This window comes from Bos indicus, chromosome 12 (assembly GCF_029378745.1).
Source record: "Bos indicus isolate NIAB-ARS_2022 breed Sahiwal x Tharparkar chromosome 12, NIAB-ARS_B.indTharparkar_mat_pri_1.0, whole genome shotgun sequence".
Lineage (NCBI taxonomy): Eukaryota > Metazoa > Chordata > Mammalia > Artiodactyla > Bovidae > Bos > Bos indicus.
Genome location: NC_091771.1, coordinates 15,753,566 through 15,773,447, shown reverse-complemented (window position 1 = coordinate 15,773,447; position 19,882 = coordinate 15,753,566). Strand labels below are relative to the sequence as shown.

General features: G+C 46.9%; 1 long non-coding RNA gene across 1 annotated transcript; it reads right to left on the bottom strand.

Moving 5' to 3' along the window:
- Nucleotides 1-6,066: 6,066 nt before the first annotated feature.
- LOC139186132 (uncharacterized) lies at nt 6,067-18,785 on the bottom strand. The gene is made up of 4 exons (XR_011569636.1): nt 18,507-18,785; nt 8,805-8,903; nt 7,515-7,660; nt 6,067-7,113 (listed from the first exon to the last, which is right to left on the bottom strand). It is a non-coding gene; the product is annotated as an uncharacterized lncRNA (long non-coding RNA).
- Between the last annotated feature and the right edge of the window lie 1,097 nt (nt 18,786-19,882).

Genomic DNA, 19,882 nt, shown 5'->3' with positions numbered 1-19,882 from the left:
CGTTCCCTCACCTCGGCCATCTCGGCTGGGTCCTGGCAGGCCTCCCACTGAGGACAGTTTCAGGCAGCATGCCCTGGCTGGGCATCAGCCATCTTTTCTCAGCCAAAAATAACTGATGTTGAAACACAAGAGCAACCTTCCCCCAACAACCCTGTGGTCACCTGTGCTGTTAACCTGCAGCTCCAGCTCCAGAAGGGCGGTGCCAGTCCATAGAGGAGTGCAGAACACAGCCCCCTCTACTTACACAGTAACTGCTGGGGCCTGGGAGCTGGAGTTTTATTCTCTAAGAGCCCTAAGGAGGCTAATAAACATCGTGTTACTGATGGAGGCAGACACCAGCTCTGCAGCCCCAAGGAAAGAGTCCTTTTTCTCAGCACCGTCACAGCATCCTACAAGGCGCCAGCATCTCCCGCCAAGAACAGAACAAGCCAAGACCGGTTGGCTCATGTGGGGAGAAACTGGCTCCTTCCTTTACCCCCAGGCCCTTCCCCAGAACCTAAGACCCTCCCCACTTGGCTGTAAGTCTGTTGCCTCCGGAAGTTGCATTCCTCCTCTGGTTCCTGGTCCTCCACCACTTTGAAACATTTGTGTAGCATCACAGGTGCCCAAGATAAACAAATCAAACCTCAGCAAGAGTCTAATTACTGTCCACAGGGCCTTAGGGCTCCTGCAGACATCATCTCTGCCTTCCTGTAGTGCCAAGTTACGTGAGCCAAACTGAGAATAACATTAGGTTATTATTAGTGCACACAAGACTGTATTATGAATAAGTGAGCCCAGACAGGAACTGATATTTTTGGTTCCCAGAAATGGTTTAGACTACAGGGTAGAGATGGGTTATTGTCACCCATCTACGATGGTCCCCAGAAGGCCTTTGTCTCGATAGCCATGCGTTAAGAATGGAAGAAAAAGGAGCAAACTAAAAACAACAGGGATTCCCACCACATCTGTGGACTGTGGGCCCCAGGGTCCACTGGGTCTTGGTTCCAGGACCTGGGGGAGCAGGGACACAGAGTGTGAAGTGGCTTTGATTTTAGAGGCATCTCAGCTCAAAAAACTGGTCGACCTGGAAGTGTGGGGAGGGACATGGCAGGGATGGGGAACCAAAGAGTGGGGTCCTCAGTGATCTCAGGCCCTACTCCGTATCCCATCACCCACTTCAGGCTCCTCGTTTTTAGATTCCCAGGAGGCAGCTCAATGTAGAGCCCTGGGATCTGACTGCCACTCGCACATCTAGGTGCAAACTTATTACCCACTTTCTAAACAGTACAGTCAGCCCTCTATATCTTCAGGGGTCTGTGTCAGGATAAGCCCCCCACCCGCCACCAACCTCCAGATATCAAAATCAATGGATGCTCAAGTCCCTCATATAAAAAGGCTCAGTACAGTCAAGTCAGAAACCACAGATGTGGGGGACCAGTTTTATTTGCATTTTAAAGTAGGCCTAGGAAGACAGCAGCCCTTCACAGCAAGAAATGAGTTACCAGCATGTGATCTTCAAGCAGGAAGTGTGGTGAGAAGGACATCCCAGCCTAGAGGCTGAGCTTACATAAATGGTCCGTGTACAATGGAATCAGACCATGCAAGGAAGAAGATTGCCTTAATTATCCTTCTCTGCATGAACTTGCATCTAGGGTAGATCCCATCACCACCTGTGGAGACTGTGGATCTTTTAGAAATTGATCAGGTTAATCACAATGGTACTCATGGCTACCATTTATTGAGGGTTTATTATGTAACTTAGTGGGCTAAGTACTTTGAGCATATTGCCTTATTTAATCTCCATTACAACTGTATGAGGGCTTCCCAGGTGGCACTATGGTAAAGAACCCACCTGCCAATGCAGAAGATGTAAGAGATGCCAGTTTAATCCCTGGGTCAGGAAGATCCCCTGGAGAAGGAAATGGCAGCCCACTCCAGTATTCTTGTCTGGAGAAACCCATGGACAGAGGAGCCTAGCGTGCTACAGTCCGTAGGGTCGCAAAGGGTCAGACATGACTGAAGCTACTTAGCACGGACACACACAACCTTATAAAGCAGGTACTATTATTTCACCCATGAGAAACCTAAGCAAAGAGGGATTAGGCACTGTTTAAGGTCACAGAGCTAGCAAATGGTACAGCGGAGACTGGAATTCAGTGTGTCTTGCTCCAAAGTCCCGGCTTCGAACCAATACCAACTATGTCATTTCTAGGAATTTATGGACCCATGGCTCAGAAGGGCCATGCATAAAGTCTGAATGGCATGGAGGCCTTTTAGTACTTTAGTATTAAATACACCCTTTCATCTCTCCCTTTACTCCATCTTTTCCCAGACCAAGACAGAGTGGTATGTTAGAGCTGGCTTGTGTAACAGTTGTTAAATTTTTTAGGAATTTTACAAACTGTTAAGCATAGCCATGATTAAAAATTAAATTATATAAATTTACAGTTAAGTTCTATTAAAACAAGAGTAATAAATACTTGAAACTCATCACTTCCTAATTATTTCACTACTCTTATTTTCCATGCTCTTGAGATTGTTTACCTTGATCACATACGTATGGTGAACATTCTATATAATGCTGTGCTACCATCCCCATGTTTGGTGATCTCACGGGAACAGCTTGAAATTGGCCGTGGTGGCAGCGTTTACACCATGGAAATTGGCAGTGCGATAAGCCAAGGTGTTTCCCATTTGAAGAACTAATCATTAAACATTTACCAGCATTATCACTGCATGGACAGTTCTGATGCATACATCAGGATGGGGAAAGGGGATTTTGGAAGGAGAAATAAGATCCCAGTGGCCACAGTGACAGGACAGAAATGACAGCCAAGCCAGCCAAATAGCAAATTATTGGGAAGGCGCAAATTGTTTTGGAGAAGGGAGTCTGAGGCTTTAAAGCAGCTTCCAGGGCATTCCTTTCCCTATTCCAGATGCTTCCCTATTGTAGTTAGTGTGGAAAGTTCTATCTGATGACTTTCATGGAAAAATTATGCCTCACAAAACCAGCCTGTTGGCAATTCCTGTCCAAAAGAGAAGACCAAACTCTACAAAAGTACAGCTTCTCGTTACTTGTTCTCATTGGTCATCTGTCTCACTCCACATGTAGACCAAACCCTAAAGAAATATTTCACTTTGCAACAAGAGACTGGAAATATCCAACAGTGGGCAGTGACTATAACATGGCATAACGTGTGAATGCAAAAACAGGACCCTCAACCATGAAGCTGAGGGACTGAGAGGGAACAGGTCAGGGGATGTTACACGAAGAAAGTAGCCCAGCACTAATCTAGCTTAATCCGGCTACTTAACTGCAACCCAACAAGTATCCCGTTCACCCAGGCCAGCACACTTTTCACATTAAGGCCTGGTTCCCACAAGGATAAAAGTCACAGAGAAACTCCAGGCTGAGTACCTGGTAAGAGGCAGAATCTCCAAGGCCAATAGTGAATCAGTGACTCTGATCCCAGTGGCTTCAGTGTAAGGGAAAGAAGTGAGGCTTGTTGAAGCTTCCACTTGGATGCAGTTTCTGGTGGAAGGGGAAGGGATCATGGTTGCGACATCAAAGAATTACGCTTTGATTAAAGTTCAGCTACAAATAGCATCCAGAGCAGAGTCTCCCAGTAGATTGTTAGACCTTCAGATGATTTGTTCTGAAGATTTCCTTAAGAATTGCTGAGCTCTCTATTGTGTTAACCTGGAGAACAGCCAGCCAAGAAAAACTTCACTGTTACAAGACCCAAACAATCTGTTGTAGATAAGCATTTATTTTTCCCCCCAAATCAGATTACTACATAGGTTACCTACATGGCTTAGAGTTTGCCTTTTCTAATATAGTATAGTATATAGAATACTATACTATAAATATTCCTCTCCCCTTTTAACCTCTTTTTGGGGTACTGAGATGAGAGAGACAGAAAGGAAATCAAGGATCATTTTACTTGACTTAAATTGATGTTTATGTTATTTTCTAGGCTTTCTTATGATGTTAGAAGAAGCAGGCTTAGAATATCACTTTATCTCTACCCTGTCTCCCATGAAAAATGTCATTAAATTGCATTTGATATTGTTTCCTTGAACCCTTCAGAGTTGCTTGTTGTTATTGTTTGTTGCTGGAGTTTTTTCCTCCCCACAGGGTTCTGTGCGACTTCAGGGAATAGAAATGAAATGCTATACGGGAAAGTGCAATTATCAGAAATTCACCAGCTGCCACATTTGACCTATGTTTCATTATCTTTCTCCCTGTTTCATTTTTCTGCCTCCATTTCAAAGTCATAGTTGGATGCAAGGAGGAAAGTATTTCTGAAGGTGAATAAAAGCCCTGGCAACTAATGTGCCCCCAGGACTATTTCAGCCTCTGGTGCTGCCTTGAGAAGAGGGACCACAGCCTTCCCCGATGGCCATCACTGCCCACCCCCTTCCTACCAGCACCCCTTATCTGAGCTCTTCCCTGCCTCTGTCTGACAGCAGGGTCCCTGAAATTTACTTCTGGGCCTATCAGATCAGTTGTCAAGGGAGCCTTCATGGTTTAATTCTTTAATTTCAGGCCACTGTTAGTTACTCGCAAGATCAGGATTGAGCAAGAATTTTAATCCTATTGCCTGTCAATTCTTAACCTCCATCTTCTTCCTTATGTCCTTCTTCCCAGAACCTACTTCCTGCTCTCACAGAGGCTTATAGAGAGTGCCTTGAATTGAGCTGAGTGATCAAAACTGACCACAGGACCAGCATGAATATTCATGAACCAAGTTAGTTGTCAGGCCATGGCCTCTCTTGGAACAGTTCTGCACCCTGGGGTGTCCCAAATACTTTCCATTGCCCTCAAAATACGCTAAAGATGTGCAGTAAGGTTGCTGAGTGCCAGAGAGAGACTCCACTGAAAGAAGGGGGACACTCACCCATCGAGAAATTCAGCCAGGGAGGGAGGTCCAGCCCAGAACCCTCCCTGGGATGCAGAGCTTTATTTCCCAAACTTCAGTGTGCTTAAGAATGTGCTTAAGAATGATCAACAGGGCTTCCTTGGTGGTATAGATTCCGCCTGGCCTGCACAGAACACGGGTTTGATCTCTGGTCTGTGAAGCTCCCACATGCTGCCGAACAACTAAGCCAGCACGCCACAATTACCGAAACTTTCACGCCTGGAGCCCATGCTCCACAAAAGAGAAGCCACAGCAATGATAAGCCCATGAACCGCAACTAGAGAGAAGCCCCCGATCGCTGCAACTAGAGAAAAGCCTGAGCAGCAACGAAGACCTGACAGAGTCAAAAATAAGTAAATTAAGTGTATATGTGTGTGTGTGTGTGTGTGCATATGTATGTACATAAAGAGTGATCAACAGAACTTGATTTCTGAGATCCAGAAACCAGAGATTCTCATTCAGGAGACTCAGAGTGGAACCCAAGATTCTGATTTTAACACTCTTTCCCCCAGGATTCTGCAAGGGTTATGTGACCAATGATTGGATTCTCAAATCCAGAGCTGAGCACACTGGTGGTAACAGGGGCCACAGAAAACAAAGGCGCAGATAAAACCTCCTGAAGAAGCAAGCCGGTCCTTCCTGAGAGGGAGGAAGGCAGGAAAGAAGCTGACGGGAAGGGACCGGTTACATTCGGATGGGGGAGCAGGAAACTAACAGAGTCCAGAGAGGAGAGGAGTCAGGCGGGGGTTCCCTAGAGCAACAGAGGAGGGAACTCTGTTCTCCTGTCCCTTGGAGGCAGAGGTGGTGGGTGACAGGCACAGAGGAGGGAGAGAAGAGAGCTGGGCAGGCAGGACACTGGAGGTCACCAGCCGTGATGCCGGAGCCGTGGCCGGGGCTGGCAGACGGAAGCCAGCATGGAAGGGCCCCCAGTGCCGAGTGCCACGTGGTCACAACTCTGGCAGCCTGGTGCCGATGAAGGGACTGTGTAAATCTTCCCCATGAGCACATAAGCGGCTCATCCTATAAACCCCTGCCAGGCTGGGATGGTAATTCATATTTAAATCTCTGCCCCTAGCCCTGACAGGGAGTTACCTCTCAAATCCCCAGGGAGTCATTTATTTATCCTGCAAATCTCCCCCAGGACGCATGAGCAGGTGTCACTGTTCCAGGGCCGTCCGTGGGGGATGTGAATTATCAGGCCACTTTCAGCAGCGGCTCAGAGCTAAGCCCCACATAAGTCTTGCCTATGGGGCGAGAGGAAAGGAAATCACTGAACTAGTTTCTTATTAGCCTAGAGGTAGACAAGGTATACTCTGTACACCCTCTGCAAGGGGGCCCATGGAAAAAGCATCTATTAAGGATCAAAGCTGGGGACGTGGATTATCACCCATCCAGGAGGTAATTCCATCTTCCCCTCTCTCTGCCTCTTCCTAGGTTCTGTATCAACTTTTGTTAACACACAGAGATAGACATTTCTTGATTTCTATAATCCTGGCAATTACAGATTTAAAAAACAAAACACAATCAACAGGAAATCAAGCACCTCAATACATTGAAATGTTAGAGAACTGTTGAGTGAAACTGGCCGCCTTGGCTGGGCATGAAAATAAACTGCTTGCCTGAGTTGTCTCACAACAGGAGGTCCCGATAAAGAATGCGATGCTACAGCCAAAACTCACCAGAGAACTGGAGAGGGTCGAAAGGAGAAGGGAGGAGATGGTACATCCTACCAACCTCCCAGAAACTCACACACTGGAATCCACCTTGGCTGAGAAGGACTCTGATTCAGACCACACATGGGCAATAAGCAAAATGATTGGCCAGAGACGACCCGGAAGCCAACTGCATTACCATAAAGCCCAAGACTGTGAGCCATGTGACAGCTGGATTCCCTTGCCCTGCTGCTCTCCACCGGGGCGCCCCTTCCCAATAAAGTCTTTTGCTTTGTCAGCACATGTGTCTCCTCTGATCATTCATTTCTGAGTGTTTGATCCCACCCTCAGGCCCTGGAAGGGGTCCCCCTTCCTGCAATGGAAACGCTTCCAGATCATTCAAAAGCCAAGCCCACCACCTACCTGGTGATCCTGCTTCCTGCAAACAATGACAGAAGATCAAGGCAGCCAGCAAAACTCAGGGAAGGTCTCCTGGAAGTCTAGGTCCACCCTCTAAACTTTCAGATCTACATCTTCACCAGCCCAGGTGCGAGGCTCTGTGAAAAATGAGAATCAGGAAAACCATTATCACTGGGTCTGCTTTAGTGATGTGGCCACACCCCGAGGGCAAGGCTCAGTTGGGGAATGGGCTCTAGAGGGGAGAGTGCAGAGAGTAGGACCACTTAGTAAAATCAAAGTATTAGGGTATTTGCTAAATCTGGCAAACCTAAGAGGAACAAGTCCATAAAGTGCATTTGTCCTATTGTGGGTGTGGGTTACCAGCCACAGCAAGCCCTAATTGGCAGTGTTGCCCTTTGCTTATTCTGCTCCTAATCTGGGGAGCCATGTGTATGGCCAGCTCTCTGGCTGCAGGGCTGGTGGGGCTATTCCCTAGACTCTGCTCCTGCATTCACAGTGGGCTGCCCTCTGGGTGGGCACTGATGGGACTGGAACTCACCTCCATTGTTTAACAAAGCCTGGGGTGTTTTGAGAGCCCAGAGTCTTGAGTCAACTGGGCACATGGAAGCCATGGCAATTTATAAACAGTCCCACATCTTCAGGCAACCATCAAGAAGAGCACTTCAGGACAGGATGTATGAGAGCCTACAGCAAGAGCAACAAAATAGTAGTGTTTACATGTGTTGGGCTTACTGGAGGATACAAAGGGAAGAACAGTTTGGTCCCTGCCCTCAGGAACCTCATAGTGAACTCAACGAGACAAAATAAATACATTTACATGTGCATCAAGCAACTGTCTAATGGCCCAGCAGTTTCTAAGCAGCAGCCCAGTGGCATTTGGTTGATTTAGATGACATGCATCCATAATTCTGGTCAGAAGAAGACAATGAGCCCAGATGGACTGGGACATTTTTCTTTGGCTGCATTGGGTCTTGGTTGCCACGTGCGGGATCTTACGTTGCAGTGCGTGGGGTTCTCTCTAGCTGTGGCGCACTGACTTAGTTGCCCCGAGGCAGGTGGGAGCTTAGTTCTCTGAAGAGGAATCAAACCCGTGTCCCTATCATTGGAAGGCGGATTCCTAACCACTGGACCACCAGGGAAGTCCCTAGACAATTTATTATTTACAACAAGAATAATATTTGAGTCTAGGTTTCCTGAGCCCCAGTTCCAATAGGACAATGAACAGATGCTACCTGAGCACAGAGTTGGGGAGCATTAGGGAGAGGGACCCTGAGATTAGGAGACTCTGATCTTAGGTAGGGTTGCTAGGAAGTCTGCCCATCTTCCTTTCTGAAGAGATTATTTTTTTATTACCCTGTGTGTTTCAGTCATGCCCAACTCTTTGCAAGCCTAAGGACTGTAGCCCCCAGCCAGGCACCTCTGTCTATGGGATTCTCCAGGCAAGAATACTGGAGTGGATTGAAATTCCCTTCTCCAGGGGATCTTTCCAATCCAGGGATTGAACCTGTCCCACTACCATCACTGACTCAATGGATGTATAACAGCCTTGAAGAATAAAGAGCTAACGAAATGATGAAATGATGAAGACTTTAACTGACATGGTTTGAGGAGGAACTTGATGGAAGCTATTATGATTAAAAAATGCTTCATGGAGAAATAACTTGGCATTGTCCCTGCAGAACTTGTAAATAAGGTCCAAGATTCCAGCCCATTCTATCTGCTAGGACAAGAGCCAGATAGTAAATACTAGAGATTTTGCAGACCATATGTTCTCTCGGGCAACTATTTAGTTCTGCCATTGTGGTGTGAAAGCTGCCTTAGACCTCACCTGAATGAATGAGCATGGCTGTCCTCCAATAAAACTCGATTTACAAAACAGGCAGCAGACTGGATTTGTCCGACGGGCTGTAGTTCATCAACTTCGGCACTAGAATACACAACAATTCACTTAAACACACATGCAATGGCATGATCAAATGGATGGGTCACTGACCATCAGAAATGGCAGAAGGGATTCATTCAACAGGAAGAGGGTTTGATGAAGAATCACTGAATAGGGACTTCCTTGGTGGTCAGTGATTAAGAATCTACCTTCCAACGCAGGGGACATGGGTTCGATCCCTATGGGGAACTAAGATCCCCATGCCGTGGGGCAACTAAGCCTGTGAGCCACAACTAGTGAGTCTGTGTATCATTAGGAGCCCACATGCCACAGTGAAAACCCAGTGCAGTCGAAAAATAAATAAGCAAGCACTGAATGATGAAGAGAGTCACAGAGGAGGAATCTAGGTAATTCCTAGGTTCCTTTATCACTCTAAGATTCTGTAATTGTTTAGAGACTTGGTAGAGTAACTATAAATTCTACAGGTGTTTTGAGCTTTCTTCCAGATGTGCAATCCTATTAGAGTCTTAATCTACACATTCACCTCCAAAATTCTAGAAGAGCTAGAGATTCTAGAAGGTCACAGAGAGCCTTACTCATGTTAGTTCTTAGGTTCTCTGAAATAAACGATAAGGGAGACTTCGCGTCTGATGGTCAGTGACTCAACAATGAGAGGGAATGCACTGATGGGGAATCCTTCATGTAACTTCGCTGAGGCAGAAGACAATCAAAATACAAGGGTTCTGTCTTGAGGAGTCCAGTTCATCATAAGAAATAAAGACTTTGGAATATGATACTGTGCGTGTAGGCTCAGTCATGTCATACTCTTTGCAACGCTATGGACTGTAGCCCACCAGGCTCCTCTCTCTATGGAATTTTCCAGGCAAAAACACTGAAGTGGGTTGCCATTTCCTCCTCCAAGGGACCTTCCAGACCCAGGAATCACACCCATGTCTCTTTCATCTCAGCTTCCCTGATAGCTCAGTTGGTAAAGAATCCGCCTGCAGTGCAGGAGACCCAGGTTCGATCCCTGGGTTGGGAAGATCCCCTGGAGAAGGGAAAGGCTACCCACGCCAGTCTTCTGGCCTGGAGAATTCCATGGACTGTACAGTCCATGGTGTCGCAAAGCGTCAGACACGACCAAGCGACGTTCAGTCACGCACTCTCGCCTCTCCTGATTGCAGATGGAGTCCTTCCCACTGAGCCACTTGGGAAGCCTGTGATACTATGTAGCACTGCTCAAATAGTTTCTTTCCCAGTGTTTTCAATTGGCCAGGATTTGTTTTAATCAGATATGATAAGATGTAGACACAGGGACAAATACCTGTGAGTGAAAAGTTTATTATGTAAAAATTTCCAAGAGGAGGGGGGGTCCCCGTGCTACCCAGAGCCACACAAGGAAACATCAGGGCAGACAGGAGACAGGAATGAGGGTGAAGCAACATGGCAAAAGCCACCGTTGTGCTTTTCCTGAGAAGGGCTGGGTGAGGCGGAGGAGGCAGCTGAGCGGGTTGAGGATTGGGTATTTGAATCTCAGTGGCCTCCTCAAGGTTATTGCCCCCTGAGGTGATTTAGAGCAGGTGCCTGATAAAAGGAGGAAGGTTGTTGTTCAGTCGCTCAGTCATGTTGGACTCTCTGCGGCCCCATGGACTGCAGCACGCCAGGCCTCCCTGTCCTTCACCATCTCCCAGAGTTTCCTCAAACTCATGTCCATCAAGTCAGTGATGCCATCCAACCATCTCATCCTCTGCTGCCCCCTCTCCTCCTGCCCTAAATCTTTCCCAGTGTCTAGTCCAATGAGTCAGCTCTTCACATCAGGTGGCCAAAGTATTGTGGATTCAGGATTGGTTGATTTACACATCAAAGGCATGCTCTCAGGGACGTTGTCTACTCTCTTGAGGAATGACTCATCTAACCTTCAGAGGGGCTGTCCCTCTCTGGGGTCCTCAAGTCCCCAACATGTCAAAACATCATAAAATATTGAAAATAAAACTCATGATTAATGCACCCAGCCCCTGGAATATTTTGTCCTAAGTGTCTGGACAGAAGAAACTATAGCCTTAAAGAGTTTTAATCCCTTGGAGAATGTCATGAGAGCTGATAGAGTTGTCATCTCTGTAGAAAATTTTCCCTTCATGCTTGGGTGGCTACAGTACAAGCCGTGGAGTGAGGCCCAAACTAAGGCAGCAGGAGCAGCAGAGCTGAGACACCGATGAGAGGCTTGCAAGACCAGAGCAGTTCATGAGGGAAAGGGTTCAGCCCATGTGAATGGTGTCCTCTGGAGCTGAGCAGTGCACCATAGCCCAGAGTGCGAACCACCCAGGACACACAGGAATCGGGGAGTGTGTCAGTAAAGCTTTCTGGTTGTGGCCAATAAATCTGCTGTAGCTAGTTTAAGCAGAAAATATATGAGGTAGTTCACAGGAGGGCCAGAGAGTCATAGAGTCGGGGACAGAGCAGACAACGAAAACTACCTAGCTATATATAGCACCAAATTCTTCTGGCAGAAATACCACTGTGTCGCCTTCTGCTTCTCAACACCTTGATACCAGGACGCTGGATGCTGGGGTCAGAGACTTGGCCATGGCTGCCTCCAGGGTAGCAGAATATGGCTCCCCAAAATATGACTGTGGGAGTTCAGGACGCAGCACCCCAAAACATGCCACTTTGACATATTGATTATATTGAGCCCTAGGCACTTGGAAAATAGCAAATACACGGAGAAGGCTTTTTCTGAACGCCCCATATCTACCTAAAGAGATTTTCCAGAAGGAAGTCCACTGTCATAAACCATCTCCCTAGGAATTTCACCAACCAGGGAAGATGGACTGTATCACAGGAGAGAAGAGAAGTCACTACCTCACTCAGACAAACTTCCTCACAAACTATCATCTCTCCTATCTGTTCTTCTAAGGGTCCATTCAACTTTCCTGGAAGTCAATTTTTCCTCCCATTAACAGGAGGACTTCATCCTCCTCTCCTGTCCTTGTTAAGATGATATTTAAGCCTGAATTCTTTTTTTAATTAATTAATTAATTTTTGGCTGTGTTGGGTCTTCATTGCCACACGGGCTTTCTCTAGTTGCGGCGAACAGGGGCTCCTCTCTAGTTGCAGTGCGTGGGCCACTCTTGTCGTGGAGCATGGGCTTTGGGGCTTGAGGGCTTCGGGAGTTGCAGCGCATGGTCTCAGTTGCCCCCACAGCATGCGGAATCTTCCCGGACCAGGGATCGAACCCATGTCCCTGCATCGGCAGGCAGATTCTTAACTGCTGGATTAGCAGGGAAGTCCAAGCCTGAATTCTAAGCCACTTCTTTGAGTTACTCATTTTCTCCAGGTGTCTCTCACATATACATGAGGTGGACATGTTAATAAACTCCTGTTTGTTTCTTGTGTGCATCTGTGTTTTATTACAGGAGTCTTAGCCAAGAACTCAGAAGCCAAGAACTCAGTAGTTCTTGAGTTGCTAAGTTGTTTCCGACTCTTTGCAACCCTGTGGACTGCAGCACACCAGGCTTCCCTGTCCTTCACCATCTCCTAGAGTTTGCTCAAACTCACATCCATTGAGTCAGTGATGGTAGTGGGACAGTATTTTCCTTCCCTACTAGGGTCAGACATCCCTACTACTGTACTTGCCAGGAGATCTAATTCCTAAATCATAGGAGAAGGTCTTAACGCCAGGGAAACTGGGCAGAATTGGTCTTAGCTTTCAGAATCTCTAGCTCCACAAAGCAAACTAAAAGCAATTAGAATCTGTACTACATGAGCCAACTTATAGGACCTGTCACCATAAAGGATGAGAGGCTTAGAGTTCTAGGATCAAACCTGTGGATTCAAAGCAGCTACCGCTAGGATGATCTCCTGAGTTCTGGCTTGTCCCGATGCTGCTGTGGGTTGGGAAGCAAGGGGTGAATCATCTTAAGTAAGAAACACCAAAATCCCAGAAGTAGAGTGCATTGTGCCAGTAGACCTCTTCCTGAAATGATGAACTAAATCACAAGCTAAGCACCCCATATAATATTTACAACTTAAAGAATTCCATTGTAGATCCTTCTGCAAAGTGAATAACCATCCTCCTATATTTCTCTCCAGTGAAGCTGGATTAATATACTGAGCTTTCTTAAATCAAGGTGTACTATCCCCTTGGAGCCTTTAAAAGAATGGAACGTCACAAATCTCATGAAAAGAGGCCATAAAGAGTCATGGTTTTGACATAACAGGCATGACATAACTGCAAGACGGAAACTGGCAACTGGCGTTAAGCCCCCTGCCTTCCATATTAAGAGCTGGAACTCATCAGTTTGGACACGGAGGGAAAGCTTGTGATCTGAATACCTGGCTGTGTCCACTTAGTAGCTAATGTCCTCAGAGTATCCCAACTCAAATGCAGATCATGGATCCCACGTTTGCATATGAGCTATAAATACTCACTCAGGTGCTGGACAGGAGGCACGGGTACTTAACGCTCTCATAAAAAAGCAGCATGCAGATGGTAATTAACGCCTCACTGTCCCCAGCGCTCAGAGAGGATTTGCTACAGTGGCAGCAACTTTGATTTTTTTTTTTCTAATTTTTGCTCAGAGAGCCGGAGGCCAAAAGCTGTACATTATGAAAGATTTCTCTGCCCGTTCCCTCAAATCTCAGCGCATAATGGAGATTGGTTCCCCTTAATAGATTCATGTACTTCTTCCCCGGTGCCTTGTCAAATAATAGCACAATCCAAGCAAGAAGACAGGAGTCCAGGCACACACCCGGCTCACAAGGCCAACAGTGGGGAGGGGGCTTGTTTATTACCCTGTCTGGAGCAGAATCAAATTACTTATGGACCATTTAGATGCAAATGCATCATTCATTTAGCAAACATGCTGCATATGCAGACAATTTAGCCAAACAATGGATCTATAAGGACATCCCCTGCTCATCTTCGAATATCAACTGTGCGTTTTCAAAGGGGATTTGGATTTTCTCTGAATTGATCAAACTTGACAAGTAATTTCTACCTAATGTTCTGGCTAGCCTCGTCTCTCTTCTCCATCTGTAGGTGAGAAATCCTATTTTCTGCTAGTGACAGGGTAATGCAAAAGGCTACAGACGCAGGAAGAGGAGGCAATTCTTGTGCCCGGGACTAGCTTGCCACATTCTGAAGGATCTGTTTTGTTAGGTTGCCTTGAAATTATAAAACCTTTCCATTCGACACACGCCCCATCCCCCACCCCATTTACACTTTCTGAGCTGCCGCGGGAAAAGAAGCTGTGAAGAAATCTAAGCCATCTTTGTACAAAGGGAGACAGCGTTCTCACACGGCAGCTCCCAAGACCGTCTCAGTCCCTGCCTGGGAATTATAAACCAGCCACTGCTGTTCCAGCCACGCTCGGAATCAAAGAAAAGCACATTAGGGAAGAAGATACCAAATTTGAAAACTCGCCTCATCCTGGAGTTTATTGTCAAAAAGACAGCTTGATTCAGTTGTAGGAAACAATTGGGTGAATAGGAACCATTGGGAGAAAAGCCAGGGAATCAGCCCAGTAAGTCAGAGATGTCAAAGGGAGTTATAAGAATTTTCCTACCGAGGGGCTCACTGAACTCAAAGATCAGCCTCTACATATTCTAATCAAATGACTAAAACCTACACTGGCATTTTTCCTTGTACAAGGCAAATGACCTTTAAAAAAAAAATCACTTTTTTTTCTTTTTGGTCCATGTCCAAATGGAAAATTACCTGTGATCTGCCTCCTTAAGGAGCCTTAGCCCAACAGATCTCCTACCAATTCCAGGAGGTGCCTTGGCCTGGTCATTTGCTATTGTTGTTTAGTCACTAAGTCATGTCCAACTCCGTGCCATCCCATGGACTGTAGCCCACCCGGCTCCTCTGTCCATGGAAATTTCCAGGCAAGAATACCGGAGTAGGTTGCCAATTCCTTCTCCAGGGGATCTTCCTGACCCAGGGACTGAACCCAAGCTTCCCGCATTGGCAGGCAGGTTCTTTACTGCTGAGCCACCAGGGTAGCACTTGGCCTGGTCATTAGAAAACCATAATTGAATTGCCAATGTGTTCTTTAACCAGGTACCTCTGTTTTACTGGAAAGCCAGTCAATGCCTAGATTTAACTGACAGTGATAAAGTGGCAGTGATATGCACCAGAAACACTGGGCCAGATGCCTTTGAAATTTCTTAAGGGAAAAAAAGCTTTGATATTGTATTTTATTAATCCAACAAATTTTATAAAATGTTGGCTAGGGTATAATTCTCCACATGCTAAATATGACACATGCCAAATCAATAGTAAGTCACCTTATCTATCCCTATCTCTCTTTCCCCACCCATTTCTAAACTCCATACACACAACACATACATTCTGTATCCAAGCTACTTTCCCACTCTCCACTCGTCGCAACAGTTCTTAAAACCTGCAGCTGCTACTTCTTTAACCACTAATGTCATCCTTTCTGTGTGTTCTGGCTTCATCCCTCACTACTGTACTATCTCAGCTTGCTCTCATCACAAACTACCTCTATTGCCAAACGCAGCCGCCTCTTGTTTTATTCAAACTCTCTGCCACAGTTGGTGTCGTGGATGGGTGGCTCGTGGATTTCTGGGAAATTCCTGAGCCCTACACAGAGAAATCCACTCAGCGTCTCACACCTCGCTTTTACCCAACGTCGATGCTGACCCGCTTTTTCTACCTGCACAGGAGCACGGTCATTGAACCTTCCATTCCCAAGTTTCTAACCTCTCTCTCTCAGTCACCTGACTAGAAACCCAGCGGCGTCTTCACAACTTCCCTTATCCTCCCCTGACTTTTTCAGTCCACCTTGGTGTCCACTTGATTCTTCCCCTACATCACTGGCTCTCTAAGAACTGTCCTGCATTTCCTGCATTCCCTCAAGGGATTCAAATCACACATAAAGAGTCAAGGGATTCAAATCGCACATAAAGAGGTCCAACTTTATGTTGTATCTGCAATTGGCAACATCAGTTACCTCTGCAGTGATGTTAGTGTGGGTGAGAATATTGGACTACTTCACACTGAAATACATGTTATTTGATATAAATGACTATCGTGGTGTTTCTCCCATATATTACACTTGTGTGTGTGTGTGTTTAGTCAGTCTGTTGTCTCAGATTCTTTGCGACCCCATGGACTGTAGCCCACCAGGCTCCTCTGTCAATGGGATTCTCCAGGCAAGAATACTGCAGTGGGTTGGCATTTCCTTCTCCAGGGGATCCTCCAGACCTAGGGATTGAACCCACATCTCTTGCGTCTCCGGCTCTGCAGGCAGATTCTTTACTTATGAGCCATCAGGGATGCTCATACTACACTTAGTGTGTTAAAATTTCTGAAATTAAGAAAGTAGCTTGGTTAGACTATTTATGAGCTTCATTTCAGGTGGGTTGATAAACGCTGCTCTCTTGTAGAGCAAGTGTTTAATCTTTCCCTTCTAGTCCTACTGATCCTTTCCAATTGCCTACCTAAATAGCATATTCAAAAGCAGAGACATTACTTTGCCAACAAAGGTTCATCTAGTCAAGGCTATGGTTTTTCCTGTGGTCATGTATGGATGTGAGAGTTGGACTGTGAAGAAGGCTGAGCGCCGAAGAATTGATGCGCTTTTGAACTGTGGTGTTGGAGAAAACTCTTGAGAGTGCCTCAAAATAACCATCTTATGTGGTCTGGATGCCAGGTTCTTTTATAGATCAGAGATGGGGGGAGGTTAGGAAGCAAAGTAGAAAGGTCATTAATCTAGCAAATATCTCCTAAAATGGCAGGGAGTGTGTTAATCTCTTCCTTCCTGCCATCTACAGGTGGACAGAGTTCTAAACAAAGGCACATTAGTTTACAGTCAGGCAGAGGGGCAGGGTTCGCTGAGGCAGGCCGTCATGTATGATTATAATAACAAAAGCAAAGAAAAGCAAATCCAAGAAGCAGTTCCAACATGGAGTCAGAATTGGCTTCTTCTCTGCAACAGGCTGACTCCTCTGGGCCTTCGCTTATGCGGTTCCCTCCGCTTCAACTGCCTGTCCCTCCCCCAAGCACCAGCGTGGGATTCACCCCTCAAGACATCCTTCCCTGCCCCCAGGCCCCCCGACTCCTTTAAGCACTTTATGCCAACCCATCAGAGCACCCAGTTCCTCCCCGCTGACCACAGTTCAAAGGTGTGGTCCCCTGGGCCAGGACAGTCTCATTTACTGATATGTTGGTATCCTCCCTTTGACATAGTGCGTGCTCGAGAACTCAAAACACTTCTTGAGTTCAGCTGAAATAGCCAAATCTTGCCAGAACTCAAAGCATTCCTGGACAAAGACCATCTGTTGGGAGAGACCCAAGGGAGAGAGGGACGTGTCCGTAGCCCTGTTAACAAGGCTAACTGCGGGGCTTAGCGAAAAGCCTCAGACATTTCTGTCCTGCTATTCTAACTGAAAGTAAAGGCAAATAGCAGTAAAACAAAGAGAAATAAATGCAGCACTTTCTTAAAAGGTTATGTTACCGAGTCCAAGAGCGCTCTGCTTGCCTCGCGAGAAAAGCCGATAAATCTGAGACAAAAGTGTCAGGATGAGGAAGGGACTTTATCTGGGAGCCGGCTGACCAAGAAGATGGCAGGCTAGCGCCTCAAAATAACCATCTTGTCGGGGCCTGGTTGCCAGATTCTTTTATGGATCAGAATTGGAGGGAGTGGTGAGGGGAGGAAACAAAGTAAAAAGACTTTTCGATCCTTGCAAATGTCCCCTAGAATGGCAAGCCTCAGGCAGGGGGACGCGTTAGTTTCACAGGCCAGTATGTATGCTCACAATAATAAAAGAGGAAAAGGAGGGTTAAAGTCCCAGTAGCAGGTTCAGCATAAATTCAAAATTAACCCTTCCCAGTTACAGGCAGACTGGCAGGCCGCTTCAGCTTGCAGGGCTCTGCTCCTCAGCGACCCACCACCACCACTGTTCCCGCCCCAGAAGCCCCTCCCGGTGGTGGTCCTGTGGAGTCAGGGTGATTCTCCCGTCAGGGCTCTTCCAGCCAAGTGGCCAAGCATGGAATCCACACTCGTCACTCCACGGTGAGCTTCAGGCCCCCCGGGGAAACACGCCTGCAGTCAGGTCTAAGCAACATTGCAACTGGAGCACCTGTAGTGCCCGGCACGCAGTGCCAGGTGCCCCCAGGCGGGCCTCCGAGGTCACCCAGCCCTGGTCCCCACCCTTCCCCTGCCTGCTTTCCCCTCTGTCTCGGTTGGCTCTGTCCCCCTTGTCCCCCCTTGCCCCCTCCTCATGTCACCCCTCTCCCCCAACCCCCACCGTCCTCCAGCAGCTCTGAGCATCTTCTCTGCTCTAGAACCTGCACGGTGCTCCCTCTCTTCTTAGTCTCCTCCCTGTCGCCTCTGCCTGGAAAGCTCTCCCTCCTGCCCACTCGTCTCCAGTTACCTGGGTAATTCTCGCTCCTCTCGGAGCCTCAGGGACGCCTCCCCTGGCACCTCTGATGGAATGTAAGGCTCACACTACATCAAACTCCTCCGCTAGCACAGCCTGTGATCTGTCGCTCCCTAACCCTCACCACACTTGTGGTGCTTTGCTTTGTATTTGTCTTCCCCGGTCTGTGTCTGTTCACCAAAGCATCCCCAGGGCCCAAGACGGGGTCTGGCACATAGCAGAAAATCAATACTCACTTACAGGAGTGAAACGAGCTGACTGACCGCATGGATAGGTCTGCAGATTTCATGGGAATATCTACCATGGGAATATCTACCATGGAGAAAAAGGTGGGCAGAATCTCTGTTGTCACAAGTCTTCCACTGCAGTGGGAGGAGATGGATTTTTTAAAGAGCTGAAAAAGGAATATGATTATTGCCAACAGTGATGATTCTGAACAAGTTAAAATCCTCCCTTTCCTATAACTTGCTCAGGTTGCCAGTTACCTAAGTTCCAACTCCCTTAAAGGCCATGATCACCCCATACCTGCACAATATTAGCATGATGTTAGCGGGGAAGAAGCAAGACAGATGGCCTAGGGGTTGAGAGCCAGGGTGTGGCCACCTTTCCCCACGTCGGCCTCACTTCTCCTGTCGTCTCTGTGTCTACATCACAGCTCCAACTCAGGTCCTCTTTGATTCCAGCTATTCACAAATGTCTCTGTCTCCATTTGTGAACAGGAAGGCAAGGACTAACCTTTCCTCAAGTCTGCACATGGCTCAGCATATAGCAGGAGCTCAGTTAAGATGTGCTACCTTTGAAAAAGCTGGACCTAGAGACTGTCACACTGAGTGAAGTAAGTCATACAGAGAAAGAGAAATAATGTGTGATATCCTGTATATGTGGAATCCAAAAAGAAAAGATACAAATGAACTTATTTACAGAAACAGTCTCACAGAGAATTTATGGTTACCAGAGGGAAGGAAGAAGGGAAAAGACAGGGAGTTTTGGGTGGTCATGTACACACTGCTATATTTAAAATGGATAACCAACAGGTACTTACTGGATAGCACAGAAACTCTACTCAATGTTATGTGGTAGCCTGGATGGGAGGGGAGTTCAGAGGCTTACATCATTTGCCCCAAGTCACTCACCTTGAAGAAGGAAATGGCAACCCGCTCCAGTACTCTTGCCTGGAAAATCCCATGGACAGAGGAGTCTGGTGGGCTCCAGTCCATGGGGTTGCAAAGAGTCAGACATGACTGAGCAACTGAGCGCACACACACACACACACATCCACTTTGAAAATGGCCAAATTAGATTTTAGATGCAGTAGGACTCAGTCCAGAACTACAATCACTATGATCTGCAATCACTTTGCCATAGTCAGGTGACACATTTAAGTGAGGACTCCATCTCCTCCTGGCTGCGTTCTCTTGAGTACACAGTAAGGGCTTGATAACAGTGTCTATTATTATCATTATCATACTTAGTGCATGTGCACTCAGTTGCTCAGTTGTGACCAACGCTTTATGACCCCATGAACTGTCACCTGCCAGGCTCCTCTGTCCATTGGATTCTCCAGGTAAGAAAACTGAAGTGGGTCACCATTTCCTTCTCCAGGGGATCTTCCCTTC